Source organism: Thermobia domestica, chromosome 2 (assembly GCF_964235325.1).
Source record: "Thermobia domestica chromosome 2, izTheDome1.hap1.1, whole genome shotgun sequence".
Lineage (NCBI taxonomy): Eukaryota > Metazoa > Arthropoda > Insecta > Zygentoma > Lepismatidae > Thermobia > Thermobia domestica.
In genome coordinates, this window is record NC_137455.1 from 247,103,789 (window position 1) to 247,122,074 (window position 18,286).

The following is an 18,286-nucleotide window of genomic DNA, read 5'->3' on the forward strand; positions in this document are numbered from 1 at the left end:
TTAACTGTTGTTTCATATATAGATGGATACTGTTGAAAGTAATCAAATTTAGCTAGTCTAAAAAATATCAGTGCCGTAAAAACAAATTAAATTCTTATTTATTGTTTTTATACTTTCGAGCATCAATAGGAGAGAAGGTCTGGATCGTGGGGTAAAAAAATGAATTCGATATTTCAATGAATTTACAGTTTTATGACCCCTACATGCCGAGAAACAAATTTTCGGATGTCTGTCCGAAAGTTTGTCCCAATGTAAATATGTTCACTATCCTAAAGACCATACTGTTCAACTTTAACCTTCAGATCTTTAGATGATTCTCTAGTGAAACGACACGACGACATTTCTCTAAGAAAAAACAGAAGGTTGGTTCTGGTATTCTTGGAGGTTGGTTCTTTCTGGACGATTTTCTCAGAAACGACATTGGTGATTCTGTTCATATTTCATAAATACACGTATGTATTTTATTGATAACGCTACTGTGGCGTAAGTAGGTCCTCTTTTAAAAATCCACAGAGGGTAGTAAACTATTTGGGTGATTATTTTCTTTTCAAAACTTATCCTCAAAAACGACTTAGGCAATTTTGTTTATATTTCATAAATAAATGAAGGGCAAAGGGAAAAAAAGATGGAAGTCCATTTTTGATGAAAATGTGAGTGGCAGTGCTTTTGTGTTCAACATTAGGGAAAGAATATTCTGAAAGTATAGACCACCTGCGTCCACAAATATTTCCTTCCGGAGTTACAGGCTACCGAAAACATGAAAAAATGAACTTTATAGGTCCATAGCTCCAATACCATGGGACCTATCGTAGTCGGGTCAAGACTTCGCTTAGGAACTAATATGTGCGCTATCCAAAAAATACATGCTTCAGAATCCTAAGGTACTCACGCAACAATTTTTATAGAGTTGGCTACAAGCATATTATTTGAAGTACTCACCAACTACCTCCATAAAATTGTTGCGGAAGTATTGCAGGATTCTGAAACATGGATATTTGGATAGGGCATATACTAGATCCTAAGTGAAGTCTTGACCTGACTACGGTAGGTCCTACGTAGTACTGGAGCTATGGACCTTCAAAGTTCATTTCTTCATGTTTTCGGCAGCCTGTAACTCCAAAAGGAAGCTTGTTCGGCATACTATGTGATACAACCAGGTTAACAGTAGTGCCAACTCAACATAAGGTTTTATTTTTTGAAATGCTACGTCAGGTTATTGCATATTTCAAATCGACATGTTAAATGAAAACTTATAATATGACATTTGTTATTCAGTGTTTTTTAAAGCGCATTCAAACAGCTTAGATCATTTTGCAGTAATAAATAATTCACTCTATCTCTGTTAGATGACTACTCTCAGTAGTTTTATCCTTTTCATGAAGATCTGTACAATGATTCAAGTTTCCACGTCTCTACTGTTCCTGATGATATAAGCGATTCTGGGACTGTCAACATGTCTATCCAATTATCTTAAAATCATAAAGTCAAAGAACCAAGTATAGAAAGAACATATTACCAAGGTTCCAGATATACAGTAAACGTGACCTAAATATGATCAACATATTCCTGCATTTACATAGACGAGACTACTTTGATATTACAACGACATGATAATGGCAAGCAAATGAAGTACACAATATTCACGTACCATGACACAACTACTACCCAACGTGAAATGAAATTATATGATGTAGTATTTTGTCCAGCTTCATAACCAATAAATTAATGTGGGTGAACGATAAATTCATAAGTGCACTGACGAAAGAATTAAACCATGAGAGAAGACAAAGAAACAGGAATAAAAAAAGAGACATGAGGTTGTAACCAGAAGTTTACATGGCCTGGAATCGAATCCACTATTATGAAACCCCTTAACCAGCGTGGCTTCCATCCTCACATTAGGATAACAGATTCCTTCACAGTAAAAATAAATAAATAATAATAGCATAATAGCGTACATTACTAACTATTGAAGCCTCAACAAAAGTAAAAGTACTGTAAGTATATAAAATAACAAAAATTATATTACACTAAAAGCAAAAACATAGTTTTCTGAAAGAGATCGTCTCCATGTTTGTTTATTAAGGCTTTTGTACAATTCCTTTGAATAAGTAACAATGCTGGATTGCACAGGTCAAGGTTAAACTAATCCCTGCATAACTGTGAAAGAGGCTGCCAGGAAAACAAAATGACTCTCAATCTTCATCTGAGTCTATTCGGTGGCCTTGGGTTGGTGTTTATGTCATTTGGAAACTAGCCAGCCTGGCTTATAGCTTGGACACTAGACGGCATTGACGTGGGAAACTGGAAAAACTAAAATATAAAAAACACTGACAGAGCAGGAGTGAGTTTCGCTTCAAATTCTGAACAATCTGATTTCGTGCTGTATGGCTTAACCTCGTCTTTTTTTTCTTTTTTTTTTTTAAATAAATAAATAAATAAAGAACTTCTAAAATACGTATTACACTTTCCAACAAAAGTGCAGAAGTAACTGATATATAAATGAATGTTACTGCTATACATTCTGTATGTTGACACACTAATATACCAAAACCTGAACCAGTGTTGCCAGATATTTAGATTAAAAAGTATATTTACGAGCTTCAAAAGTAGTGGACTTGAACTACTTGTAGCCCAAATATAAAAATAAATTCTTTACAGCTATGTAGCTGTACTAATTAATCTTATTTATTTGTATTTGAATTATATATATTTGAAGAAATGAATCATTTTTGGTGGGGCGACTCATTATTTTTGAATTTCAGCTTTGTTTTCAATTATATGTTATTTTACGTAAATTTATGTACATTTTTTAATTTAGGTTAGGTTAGATTACATTTTGTATGGTTAAATCTGGTTAGAATAGGTAAGGTAAGTTGGCTTTAAAGTTAGGTTAGGTTGGGATAGGATATGTATAATTTAATACTAATTATCACCCAAAATAGTATTTCACCTATTTTTCACTACATTACAGTCTTACTTGCATTGCACAATTCTTGATCAATAGGTATAGAATATAAATTCAATGAACCCACAATCAGCTAACTCGAATAAAAGTCACGTGCTGATGAGTTTCGAGTAATAGGCTTAATTTATATTCATTTTTGTCTAACTCAGTCATATTTTATAAGTCGTAAGATCAATTAATAACATAATAAGTAGAAAAATATTTATTACTCAATTTCTATTCAAAATTGTATGGCAAAAATGTACGTAGTCTCCTTATCTTCGTTTTCGGCTGGTTCTTTGTGATAGACTGACGAATTAAATCTGAGCAGTTTTGCTATGATGTGATGTTACAACGGTATATATTTCGGTCTTCAAACATCACTTTAACACGGAGAATTGAAGAAAGAAGTTCTAGCCCCATTTTGTTTCAGAGTCTTGTTTTTGTTACAGTTACTCTCGAAAACACTCTTTGACAAGTTGCATTGCTAATTGGTAAGGGGTACAAAATCAGTGCAAATTGAGACAATTCTTTCAGAGCGAAATCACCAGCAGAATTTTTTATGGTTATTACTTTGCACCAGAAATCTGCTCCATTTGTCGGTATGCCATCAGAAAAAATATTTTCCCAGTCCATTGTTAGCAGAGAACGCCATTCATTTTAAATCTCACCAACCTGAGATCCCTTAGATAATAATTCTAATGGTATAATAATTCTAATTAAAATGGTGGGCATGTGTGAGACAAACAGATTTTAGGAGAAAAGCTACGAATCTTCAGTAGAATCCCCTTATTTTAGGGAATACGATTTAGTAGTTCCTCGCCACCGTTTATCAACATATATAGCTCCATTTAAGAACCAAGTTTCTCTGACAATGAGCAAATAAGTTACATTTCCAGACAATTCCTCTGAAGCATGTGAACAGGATAAATGAAGAGAATCACAAATGTACTTTATCAATATTATGTTTCAGTTATCCTTTTTCGTGCGTATGTAAAGAGAATTATTATTACCGCACAGATTAGATGCACCATCAGGTGCAATACCAAAGCTTTGTTGAATATTGATATCACTACGAGAGAAAAAAATTAACAGCATCATGCAGTATCTCTGTAGTACGGTAGTAACTGTGACATGAATTGAGATACTATTGAATTATCCTTTTGAGTTACAATATCTAATAGGCCTACATAAGTATAAATGTTTCACAAGAAATACCGGTTGATTCATCAATGATAAAATTAAAAACAAACATGATCCTTCATGTTATTTATGAAAATAAAAAAGTAGCGTATTTTGAAGATTTATAGCCCACAGATGATTACAAGTAGCCCAAAATGTAGCGTCGCCCAATTCGAAATTTTTGTAGCGAGGACACTTAAAAAATCGCCCAATCCGCTACTTGTAGCCCAATCTGGCAACACTGATCTGAACATGAAAATAGGCCTCTTTGCGGACGACACAGCTTACTGGACACAAAGCAATTCATCATATCTCATCCTACAAAGGTGTGACAAATGCATGCTAACCTTGAAAGCATCCAAAACACAAATACAGTAAACCTATCTATGTTGGCCACAATCGGCTCCATTGAAAAGTGGCCAACTTAGACAGATGGCCAAATTACAGAAAATAAGTGTGATTGGTGTATTTTTAGAATAGGGTTTCTAGTATTTCTTGATTGTAAAATTTTAATAAATATTTTCTGTAGATATCTTTCGAAAAATAGCGAATCTGTTATTAATAACAAATTTATTAATGTTGATTCATTCTAGACATACTGTATTTCTTTTATTCTTTTTGGCACATATGCACATTCTAATTTTGTAATTAATTACCTCTTGTTAATAAGCTACAAGTGTTTCCCGCGAAGCAAAAGATTTTTTGAGAAAATCTTAAGGGAATTCATATCTCAAAACACCCCCCTACCTTTCGACAGGCCGTCAAATGCCAATAGTTGACAAATGAGAACTTTAGCTTTAATCTTCAGACTTTTCCGGAATTACCAAACCTCTGATGAAAGGAGTCGATGTTACTAATGGTTTTACCAAAACAGACAGGGTAAACAAATACGTACAACCATTTCCTGAATCCCTGTAAGTACTTTTCTTATTCGCATCTTCCTTTACCACCCCTTTATCAGGATAGTGTTCTGGCCATTCACCTCCAAGAACAAATCGTGCGAATCCACACATGTTTGTCTCCAGTCACAAATACAGAACATTTGTCTCTCATATGGGAACACGACAGAGTTAAGAAAAATAAAACGACATTTCGCATGGCCAAGATAAGCAAGTAAATTTATTATCATCATCATAGGGTAAGCATTGTTTAATGCGCCCAACTTTCAAGATAGGTGGCCAACTTACAGAGTAATAAGTAACGAATGCTTTGTGGGAAAATGCAGGTTCAAGACAAACCAGGCCAAGATGAGTAGATGGGCAACTTACTTGTTAGAGAGGTGATCAAGTTCACAGGTTTTACTATAAAAATCTTCCATCCTAATAGCGTAGACACAAGATAAACATCAAATCATAAAAATAAGATGACAAAATAGTAAAAACCGGTACAAAAAAAGTGGAACATTCCTCACATAAAAGAAGTAAAGAAAAAAGCAGTAAAAGCAACGCACACGATCAAGCATTTATCAACAGGATGCACTAAACCTGCCGAGGAAACTACAACTATACAAAACCCTAGTCCACCCGATTCTTCCTTATGGCCACATTTTGCACAATGACGACATCAAATTACTGTGAAGCGTTTTTGGGATCGCTAAGCTTTTAGGATCAATCTCGAGTATATTTAAGCCCAAGCTTACGTAAGAACGGGCATATCAGCTTACTTGAGAATTTATATGGCAATACCTAAGGCGTTGCCTGCCGTTATTTATTTCACTGCTTCTTAATTGGTGACAGAGGCAACGCCTGGCGTTTCTCTTCGTTATTTATTTTACTCAGTTCTTTATTTTCTGACAGCGGCAAAGCCGAAGGGGTATTGCTCGTATCTATCTATCTACAGGGCTGGAAAGAAAAAAGTGGCAACACTTTCCCATCCCCGCACATGGAATTTTGAGCGAGCTGCAGTTGGCAACACTTGTAGCGGGTGGGTGAAGCTATACAACGCGGATAGTGCGTAGGGATGGCCAATTCCGGAATTTTTACTTTCCGGAATCCGGAAAGTAAAATCGGAAAAATTCCGGAATTCGGAAAAATTCCGGATTTCGGAAAAAATCCGGAATTCGGAAAAATTCCGGAATTTAGAAAAATTCCGGATTTCGGAAAAATTCCGGAATTCGGAAAAATTCCGGATTTCGGAAAAATTCCGGAATTCGGAAAAATTCCGGAATTCGGAAAAATTCCGGATTTCGGAAAAAATCCGGAATTTAGAAAAATTCCGGAATTTAGAAAAAATCCGGAATTCGGAAAAATTCCGGATTTCGGAAAAATTCCGGAATTCGGAAAAATTATTTTTTTCTTTTTGTAATCCTAAGAATTTTGTTCAAACGCAAACGAACAAATTTCCTTTTTGTAATCCTAAGAATGTATGATGCAAGTTAAGCTGAAACTTACATGCTAAAGTATACACTACTCAATCTTCCCATGGTTAATGAGATGTAGTCCAAAAGTACGATGTACTCCTAATATTTAATATTTGTTTTACTGTGATATTGTCCAGAGGTAAGACATATGTCACACTGAGACAAACAACTTGACATAATGAAGATGTTATCATACGTAGTTTTCCAGAAAATCGTGAGAAACTAATTTTTGTGAAGTTAAAATATGCGTCGCTTGTTGCCAGTGGGATGCAATTGATAACTTTTATGCTGGAATAGTCTTATTATTATTATTATTATTATTATTATTATTATTATTATTATTATTATTATTATTATTATTATTATTATTAATCGTTTATGTACTGTAAAAGAAAAATGTGAACCGTTAAGTAGTAGATTTTATCTGTTGTTTTTTGATATCTTCTAACAGTAATAACAAACTGCTTGTAAATACGCAATGATTATCAAGGACAATGGCATATTAATGTAAGGACTACTCTGCAGACTAGCAATAAACAATAACAGATAAACAATAGTTGCAAAAAAAAAAAAAAAAAAAAAAAAAAACAAAGTAACTAACTTGGGCACGTCAGAATGTTCGCGAGAATATAGGGACGCATTGAGACTAGCAAAGAGCGTGCTATTATCATTACTCAAAGGGCCGTACGATGGAGGCATTAATGTTAATGGCACTAATGAGCACTTACTTGCTCTAACGGTTAACCTCATTTTTGAGATGATTCTTAGAAGTGGGCGTGTTGGCATGCAGTTAGAAGACCTATATCCATTATTTAAGAAGCGCACGTTATCTGTGAAGTACTAACGATTTGCGTCACTATCGAACACTAACGTAGCACTAGCGACGTTTAAAGTCGAAATGGAGTCTGACATAAGTGGCTTGTCAACTTCACGGACATTATATTTTCCTTGAATGAGAGAATTTTGCGCCCAGGAAATTTTCGCCCTACCACAAAAATAGGAAAAAATGCGCTCGCAATATATTTGCACTGGGATGTTTGCGCCCTACCCCAAAAAGAGGGGAAAATGCGCCGGCTACATATTTGCACTGGGATGTTAGCGCCCTACAATTCAACTTATTTTTGTATTGTGTAAAGTAACTTCCACTCACACTTGAACTAGGCTTGCCTATCATCGTCTCAGTGAGTTACTCCATCCGTTATAATATTCCGAACAAATGAAAAAAGTACAATTTTAGTTCACTAAAGGGCAATCCATACAAATACAATTTTTCATTATACTACAAAATTTACAAAAAAGTATAAATGACTGATATATAATTATTAATATAATCAAAGAGTATAATTTAATCTACAAAAGGCTGTTTGGCTCTACCCAGATATCTCTGTTCACAATCCTTGCGAGTTGTTTGGCTTTTCAGGACACAAAATATAGAAAAGAAAATGTAAAGTGAATGTAAAATCAGTTCAGTAATATTATCAAGAAAACTATGCACAGTGTGTTTACTTGCTGGAATTCAAACACACAATTGCGTTCAGTCGTTCTTTCAGAAAAAAATTTTCCGGGGGGCACACTTAGTATTCCGGAGGGGGGTCACTGCTGGTACTATTCTATTTATTATTATATTATAGACGTATTATTTTGGTCTCCTCCGAGGGGGCACTCTGAGAGCTCTGGGGAGGCCAGTGTTCCCCCAAAATCATCTCTGGAAGAAGCAGTGATTGCGTTGATCCGTTGTGTTCTTTTGGCTTATATTGAAGTTTATTCTCCCCTTATATAGCCACAATGAAAATAAATCACAAATGGCATGGTTGTGGGGGGAGGATTGTTTATGCTGTAATGTCAGCCCCTCCGAGCAAATGCGTAAGCTCCAATAGGTTCTTTTATTTCGCAGGGCTCAACTTTCCGGTGGAGGTACATCGCAGGCGCAATTTTCCCTGTTCTTGAGGTAGGGCGCAAATTTCCCAGACGCAAAATTCTCGACACCGTTCGAATGACCTCGGAAAACTATATCTTTTTCAATACTTTTTTATATTCTTTTACTCGAGATTTCTTCATAGCTTCTTATTAAAATACTTACTAATATATCCTCATTTTATTGTCCTAACCAATCAATATGGGTATGTTGTCAGTAAAATATTTAGATTGATCGAGCCTCTGGTGTGTAACCACAGTATTTCATATCATCCCCCCATTAGAAATCTTGGCTAAACGAACCAATATATGTTGCCAATAAAATAGTTTAGAATGATTGAGCCCCTGGTAAATAACCACAGTATTTCGTGACAGACCCCCTCCCCTTCCTATTACCATATTCTAGCTACATGCCTGACTCAGCTAATTCTCTACATTCTTTACCAAGCACACATTTTCTAAAGCGGAAAATGCTCTCTAAATACCTAAGCTCATTATTTTCAGCAGATGCACAAATTGGGTAACATTCTATCTACATGAATGTTATATATATGTCGATTACTGGAAACCGCTTCTCGCTATCTATTACCATATTTACTATATAATGATTAACGTTAAAACCGGAAATGGTTGATTTGTACCGCTTCCGGTTTGAATATTACATTTATCAGGGAACTCGATTCTTAACTATTGACTCTGTACATCATGGCCAAAATTGATTGGTAATCCATCAGATAGTTCTTGAGACTGTTTGCTTCACTGACGGACAGAATGAATATATGGCTATAGAGTTTTGATAAACTAAATTCGTTAATGAGTGATGATGGAACAAATATAAGAAAGGTAGGCCTTCCACCGGGAAAATTTTCGAACACAAAATTAGCCATCGAAAACCCACATGTCCTGGGTTAGAATACCATAGATGATAACTCTACCACTGAGTCATCAATCACCCGCTTATTAGTTTTGTTAACTATTATATTAATATAAATTAATGAATGCCTGCTTATGTTAATTATTGAACAATTACATTGTACACTTCGTAAAGTCAAAAATTATAAATTTGTATTTACTGTACATACAGTGAGCGCAGAAAGTGTTCGTACACCTATGCTATTGAAACGAGAATGTTTGCGAAAAAGAAACAGAAAATTTAAGAAGTGTAATAACACACACAATATGAATAATGAAAACTAAGCTTTATGAATATATCAATAAAGAACCACAAAGACAAGTTTAATGGTCAGAAAGTAAATAAATTCCGTAGAAAGTGTATAGAGTGGACGCAAAAAGAGATCGTACACCTGACGTACGAATACGAAACAAAGATACCACAACTGGGGTTCACTAGTATTCACCTGAGTATACACCTCTGTATAGCATGACGAGTAACAGAATGAGTTTAAAGTGAAAAAACTGCACGGTGGGCTGTCAAAGTGGGAAGCAACCGAACAGAAACAAATGAGGAGACAAGAAAAGTAATTATTAAATTGCATAAGAAGGGTAAGTCTTTGAGAAAGATAGCAAACCTTGCAGACAGGCCTCGTTCAACAGTACAAACAATAATTGCGATGTATAATGTTTCTATCACTGTGCGAAAAAAAAAAAAAAAAAAAAAAAAAACTGGAAGACCAAGAGTGTTGAGTGAACAAGATAAACGTTACATTATTAGGGAAAGAAAAAAGGTTCCAAAGAATAGTGCTGTGCAATTGGCAACGGATCTGGAAACACGCGGTGTTAAAGTATCAGCCAGTACAGTGCGGAATATTTGCAAGGTATCATGGTCGGATAGCCAGGAAAATGTTCTGGGTGAACAAGACGAATCGTATAAAGAGACTAAAGTTTGAAAAAGAGTATAAAGATAAGGGATCAGGCTTTTTTCTGGAATAGGGTCATATTTTCGGACGAAAGTAAATTTAACTTTATCGAGTCCAATGGGAGGCGTATTGTATGGCGCAAGGTGAATACAGAGATAAATCCTCAAAATCTCGTCCCTAAAGTAAGACACGGAGGAGGGTCCGTGCTCGTCTGGGGTTGTATGAGTGCTTCAGGAGTGGGTCGTCTCCACCTTATCGATGGAGTGATGATCCACAAAGTGTATATTAACATATTAAAGGAAAATCTCCATACTAGTGCGCAGAAGATGGTTCTTGAAAACAATTTATTGTTCAGCAAGACAACGACTCCAAACATACAGCGGAAAATACTCGATTGTGGCTACTCTATAATACCTTGAAACAGCTTCGCACACCTCCCCAATCCCCAGATATGAACCCCATAGAATATCTATGGTCTGTTCTGGAGACAACAATCAGAAGGCACAGCTTCTCTACTCAGGGCCGGCGCTAGCAATTTTGCCGCCTTGGGCGGTGCTTTCACATGCCGCCCCTTTAATCCGCAAACCTTATTTTGACAGATAACGTTCAAGTGTCATTTAAAAACATGTATAAAATGGAAAAGTTAAAAAAAAAAAAGAACTACCTTTCTGGAATGTTCACGTAATATTTAAACGACTCTATACTGACACAATATTCAGTATGCTCGATTTCGCTGTATATCTGTAATATAGAGCAGTGCATACAGAAAATAAAATTTTAAAAATATACTTTAATCATGACTAAGAATTTTAATTTTTAGGCTTATTTTATATCAAAAGGCGTTTTCAACAGAGTATGGAGCAAGAAGATAATAGCTACAGTAAATCAGATATTATGGTAAATGTAAGTGATTAGCTTAAGCCTTATAATGTACTAAAACACAATAGACATACATAAATTTAACATACCTTAATTGAAAGAAAATTTTCTTGCTTTGATATGAGCAAATTCCTTTATCACATCACGTAGTCCAATGTTTTAGCCAATTTGTGTTCTATTGATATCGTCGCTAGACCACTCAAGCGTGTTTCAGACATAGAAGAGTGTAGATAGTTTCTAATAAACTTAAATTTCCAAAAACTTCTTTCTCCACTTGCCACTGTTACAGGCAAGATTAACAAAATTCTACGTGCAATACTAACATTGGGAGCAAAGTCATGTTCCTAATTTTTTTTTTTTTTTTTTGAACTTTCACAGGCTTAATTATAGTGGATAACACTTTCAGTTTGTCTTTCAAATCACTGGGGTTAATATCTTTCAATTCTTCGTGTGTTAAAATGATGGTAAGTTTAGTACACTTTTCAGACAAAAAAATCAGGTGGTAGGCTATATCTTTACGATTACTTATATCGCAAAGAAAATTGAAATACTCGCTGTGATGTTTAAGTTGCTCAAATCTTTCTCTTAAAAGCTAACACAATCACTTCTAGAACTTTGTAATAAAAATCGATCTTGTATCTTGTTTGTGGATGTTTTCAGTAGCTTCATCCTCTGCCTCGTACTGAAACTGTCTCTTCTTTCGACTTCGAGCTTGCACTGTATTACGTATCAGTGGATCACCCGTATCTAATGCTGATGCCAAGTCCATCGTATCAACTAAGTAAGATTTAAACTTTGCATAATTTCTGCTCCTCTCAAAGTACCCAGATATATTTTCAAGAAATCCTACTGCATCCAACACATGAGAATCAATGCTTTAAAGTCATATCAGACAACGAGTGAGTAAAGGAAAGAAAAGTAACTCAGCTGGTTTGCTATACACAGAGCATCGTGGACGACCATTCTATCGGTTCTATTGTCATTACTTATTTGAAGTAAGGCATCATAAACTTCCTATATTTGATAACTGAGTCAGAGCATCAATTCGGCTCTCCCACCTTGTGGTGGATTATGATTTTAAAGTGAGACTACTAATATGTTCCTTTAGTATGGCCTAACGTTGAACTGACGCAGAAAAAAAGTCATAAACTTTTTTTTAGCTATACAAAAAATGAGACATTTCTCAAGAAATAATACGCTGTACGATTTACTATATTCGGAATGAACAATTTGTAAATTGGTCAAAAACTCGCTATTAGAACCTAAATGTCTCTAGATGCTACCAGGGGCGGATCCAGGGGGGGCGATTGGGCGATTGCCCCCCCAGAAGAGGAAACTTTTTTATTTTATATATAAATAAAATATATAGTTTATTTTTTGACGCTCTTAAAAGTAGCTCTAAGTAGCAGTATTACAACCCACCGCCCCCCCAGAAGTCCGTCCTGGATCCGCCCCTGGATGCTACAGGCTAGAACGGCCTGTCTCAAGTGGGAGTGTACCTTTTGCATACTTGGAGCGGAGCGTTAGAACATTATTGAATAGAAAAAAATATAAAAAGACACCGTGATAATCTTATGCACTCTAGCTCAAAATCCTATCTACACTGCTGCAAGGGAAATATTGAACGAGATACCTGTGGCTAGTAGTTTGATAATTGAAAACGAGGAGGAATGCTCTGAATTTCCTGAGAGAGTATTTTCTTGAATGTGAGTAAAGTAAGTTCAATTACATTCTCAGGTTAACACAATCTTATTTTTCCATGTGAGCCTATTATGAAGCATTATATTTTGATAGTATTCTTTTCTTTTTCAAATTTTGCCGCCCATTAGACTTGCCACTCTGGGCGGTGGCACGGCTCGACCCTCTCTCGCGCCGGCCCTGTCTCTACTAAAGAAGGCCTAAGAAAAGCTATTCAAGAAGAATGGGACATAATCAGTCCCGAAGCTACAGAACTACGAACTACTACAGGTGAAATCAATGCCACGAAGACTACAATCATTAACGCACAGGGTAATCCCACAAAATATCAAATAACGTAATATACTTTATAAGCACTAATTCAAGCATAAGTGTACGGTGACATTTTGCGTTTACAAAAAAGGAATTCTCTCTTTTCTTCTGAACAAAACAGTGATTGTGTTTGTTTGGCCTTTCTCTTGTATATAGAAATAAAATGTATGAATGTGTAGTCTTAATTCTGGTTATATATATATTTTCCACCTCCCGTTCTCATGCTAGCTGTTTTCAATATAAAGTATGCACGGTGTACGAACACTTTCTGCGCTCACTGTAGGTATGTTCACAATAAGCGAATGTTATTAGAATATTTGTTGAGATTTCTTTTCCTCCACTGCCTTTCGCCTGGTTAAAAAGTAGTTTGCAGTGCTTTGGAGCAGCTGCAGGTGGGAACGCGATAATGTTTGAGACATACCGGCGACTTTTTTGTGTGTGAAAATAAGACCTTATTTATAAAACAGTAAATAACTGCAGTAGCAATTGTCTACGTAAGTGATAAAGACATATCCAACTACAAGAAACTAATACAGTATATATATTCATTATTGTGTTTCTCTTTTAACAGCTACTAGCTAGGGATGGCCAATTCCAGAATTTTTACTTTCCGGAATCCGGAAAGTATAATCGGAAAAATTCCGGATTTCGGAAAAATTCCGATTTTTTTCTAAATTCCGGAATTTTTCCGAATTCCGGAATTTTTCCGAAATCCGGAATTTTTCCGAATTCCGGAATTTTTCTGGATTCCGGAATTTTTCCGGATTTTTTCCGAAATCCGGAATTTTTCCGAAATCCGGAATTTTTCTGAATTCCGGAATTTTTCTGGATTCCGGAATTTTTCCGAATTCCGGAATTTTTCCGAATTCCGGATTTTTTCCGAAATCCGGAATTTTTCTGAATTCCGGAATTTTTCCGAATTCCGGAATTTTTCCGAATTCCGGAAAGTAAATTTTCCGATTCCGGAAAACAAAATTTCCGGAATCCGGATTCCGGAAAATTTTGGCCATCCCTAATAGTGCGCTAGTGTAGGCGCGGCAGTGAAGTGTGTTGAATGCAGGTTGGCAAAGCACACCGCTCTAAAGATAATGTTTTCCAAGTTAGAACAACGTTCATGGATAAAGATCAAAGAGGCTCGTGGTAAAAACGCCACGGAATGTCACTCCGGACTACGTGAAGCATGCGGGAATGACGCATTGCCGTATCGGACTGTGGTACGTTGGGTAGCAGCGTTTTGTGCAGGACGTGGCAGTGTGCAACGTCCACCCATTGTTTTGCATGACAACGCCGTTATCACAACGCAGGTATTGTGAGGGACATGTTTGCACGATGGGGGTGGGAGGTTCTAGAGCATCCACCCTATTCACCGGACATGAGTCCATGTGACTTTCATCTGTTCCCTTTGATGAAGAGGGATGCGTTTCCCCAGCAGAGATGCCATACTTCTAGCTATAGGGCGCTTTCTTGCAGACATCAAAAAAGAGGGCACCGCTGCAGGTATCCTGCGACTTCTCCACATCTGGCAACAGGTGCAACATGCTGCAGAGGATTACATTAAAGGCCTGTAGAAGTTTCATGATTGTCCAATAAAGGGTTCCAATAAAGAGAGAGAGAGAGAGAGAGAGATCCGGGATCGACAGAAGTATCGTATTTGAATATCTGATCCTGAACGCTTTGAAGAGATAGAAGAAACTATCTTGGACTTGAGTTTCCAGTGAAAACGTGGTACTTTTTCTATGGGAACGTTTTTCGATTTCATAGAGCTAAATTTATTGAAATCGTTCTAAAATACCCGCCAATATTTCCCCTATGTCGTTTGTAATTTATTAGGAAAAAAACTGTTTACACTGTATCAGCACTAGTTCCTACAGAATGTCGAGCAACATAATTGTCGACCTTCTGTACACTAGGCACATTATAAAGGAACTATCCTCAGGTATTGAGAATGGTGCAACTGTCTACAACTCACATCTCTTGAAAGTGATATGAATTGTCATCTTAGTAAGGCAGAAATATTCTGAAAAGTGAAACAGATAGTATTCTTAAAAAGATAAACTACATTTTACACTTAAATTTACAACCTTCCAAAACATATTTTGGGGTAAATGATTCGGTGGCAAACTATCTGGATTCCAATTTCAGTCGAGGAGTTGTTTACATACAAGTTCTATTCTCAGTAGATATTAACTATTTGAATTTGAATTATGCTTCAGAGTTTCAAAATTATTCGTCGGTTACTTTTTTTTTTTTTAATCCTTGAGGGGGAAAACTTTAATAAACTCTAATCGTACAGCCTATTGAATCCAAAAACAGAATTCGTTTATACAGTAAAAACATCCCTCACAGCCACTGACACAGGATATTATTTACAAAGAGAATTTGATACTATACCACAACTGCTCTGTGCATACGTAAACATAAAACCCGGATACTTGTTGGAATTGTGTACATATACGCAACAGAAAACGGATTCGCTGACATTTTTGTTCATTTCATGCTCTAGCTTTTCCTTTTGATATAGCAAGCTAAAACTACATAGCATATAGCACAAAGTTGCGAGTAACATCACAGCAACGTCTACACTCAACATGAAAATCAATTAAAATAGCGATTTCACGAAAACTATTGTACTTCTCTAAGCAACAAGTTTCTCATTATCAACAAACTGATAATACATTGGCTATTTCTCACATAACAGACAACTTAAGAACACATCGCAAGTTCTGTACGCAGACGACAATTAGATATGTCAAACTGACAAGATCACAAACACAAGTTTATTGAATGTACCGACTGGAAACGTTCGTGCCAGCGTCCACTTCATACTAAACAGTGACAGCAGGTGACCAGTGAAATGTGCACAATAATCACAAAAACGTCACCGAAAAAAAAAGAAACCAACAAATATCACAGATGCAGGACCAAGGTGATCAATTGGAATGATAAAGAAAGGGAAACATTACTTAAAACACAGAGAAAGTAAAACAGAAGCAAAGAAACAGGCGTCAAAAGAAAGAATGAATCCAGGTGTAGTGATGTCACAGCGGCCCAAGGCACCGCCCCGGTACTTCTATACAACTCCTGGGATCGCCTTGGATTTATGTTCCATACTATTATTTGTTCCTTTAAAAGTGTTCCTTAAAATATATAGTAAACCTATATCAAACATATTAATTGCTATATATATATATATATATATATATATATATATATATATATATATATATAAAACTTCTCTGTTGTGATTACAATAAGGCAACGGACGAGTATAGCAAAACCCACTTTGGAAATCAAAACTAAACCATGCAGATAGTTTAATCAATACTTATTCACGATTGTTCACGTAAAATATTCGTTTGTGATTTGTAAACGTTTTATACCAAAAAAAAAAAAAAAAAAATACTGTCAAGTTCACTAGCAAAATCAATTTTCGAAAATTAAAAATAAACCATGCAAATCATTTGTTCACGATTGTCCACATAAAATTTTGATTTGTTCGCAATTTGTAACCAATTTATACGAAAAATAAAATGGGCGAGCCAACTTCACGTATTTGAAAAAATTTGGGAAATCGAACAGAAATCGAAAGTACACCGTGTAGATCGTTTGTTTACGATTGTTCAAATATTTTTTCCTTCGTCCGCAATTTATACCAAAAACGAAATGGGCTGCCTACTTCACGCATCTGGGAAATTTTCGGAAATGAAAATACACCATGCAGATCGTTTATTCAAGATTCTTCATATAAAATTACCGTTTGTTCACAATTTGTACACAATTCATACAAAAACAAAATGGCTGTGCTAACTTCTCATGTCTAAAAATAAATAAATAATAATAAAAAAATAATAAAAATCAGAAATCGAAAATAACATATTTGAATGGTTTGTTCATTGTCGCTTTACGTTTATACATAATTTTCTTTCCATCACGATTTGTAAACAGTTTATAATAAACCAAAAATGGACGCTGTCAACTTCACGTAACTGACCATGCTCATAGTTTGTTCATGATTGTTCACATAACCTTTTCGTTTGCTTAAGATTTATAAACAATTTACGAGGAGTGACCCAAAAATAAGCAGAATCGTACTCCTGCGCATCGTGTACTTACAGTACGAGGTTGCGCCGCTAGAGCGCTAGAATAGAATATATCCTGAGTAAGTTTTGCTTTTTATTTGGCAAGAACACGGCAGAAACTGTTATGATGATGCAAACAGCTTACAAAGAGCATGCTCTCAGTAAAACGAAAGTGTACAAATGATTTAAAACGAGGGAAATGACCACTGAAGATCAGCCCAGTTCCAGTCGTCCATCAAGTGCGCCTGACCGAGGACAATATCGCCAAAATCCGTTGCCTCATCAGGGAAGATTGATGCGAAGACTTATCCGGGTTATCCTGAAGTTTCATTCAGCGCATTTTGCACAGTGATTGGGAATGCGACGAGTGGCTACTAAGTTTGTGCCAAGACTTTTCACCGAAGAGCAAAGGTATCGTCGCGTCGTGCAATAAAGGACGCAGTCACAGACAATGCAGAGTTTTTCAACAAAGGAACTTCATGAGAAGGGACTTGAAAGGCAGGCGTTTTGCCGATGTCGAAGAAGTCAAACGCAATGTCACTACGGCGCTAGCAGGTATCAAAGAGGCTGAATTTGCAAGGTGCTTCCAACAATAGAATGAACGTTTGAACAAGTGCACTAGTATTAATGGGGAGTAGTTTGAGGGTGAATACAATTTCCAAGTATTTGCGATCTTTCCATTCCAACCCATTATCGCAATTTAACATGGCTAACGTAACATTTTGTTTAATTTTAACATTTTTATTAGCATATAGAATATTATTCAATATAAATCCCTATTGCATCGTCCAATGGGTTCATCGCATTCTTTTTACTGTGTTGTTCATGAACGATCATTGAATTAGTTCTCACATAGTAAAGGAAGTTCATCATTTGATGAAGTGAAGTAATGGTATGACACTGTACCTATTTTTTGCTTCATATTTAACAAAGATGCTAATAATATAATAGCAGGGGCGGATCCAGGACGGACTTCTGGGGGGGGGGGGCGGTCGGCGGTAATACTGCTACTTTTAAGAGCTCCAAACTTGTTATGGATGGGTTTATTTATATATAAAATAAGAAAGTTTCCTCTTGTGGGGGGGGCCCTCTGGATCCG

At 36.0% G+C, this 18,286-nt stretch overlaps 1 protein-coding gene across 1 annotated transcript in view; it reads right to left on the bottom strand.

Moving 5' to 3' along the window:
* Positions 1 to 18,286, bottom strand: part of LOC145678427 (semaphorin-1A-like) — a gene marked incomplete in the record, with an annotated part of 854,086 nt that overhangs the window by 161,341 nt on the left and 674,459 nt on the right.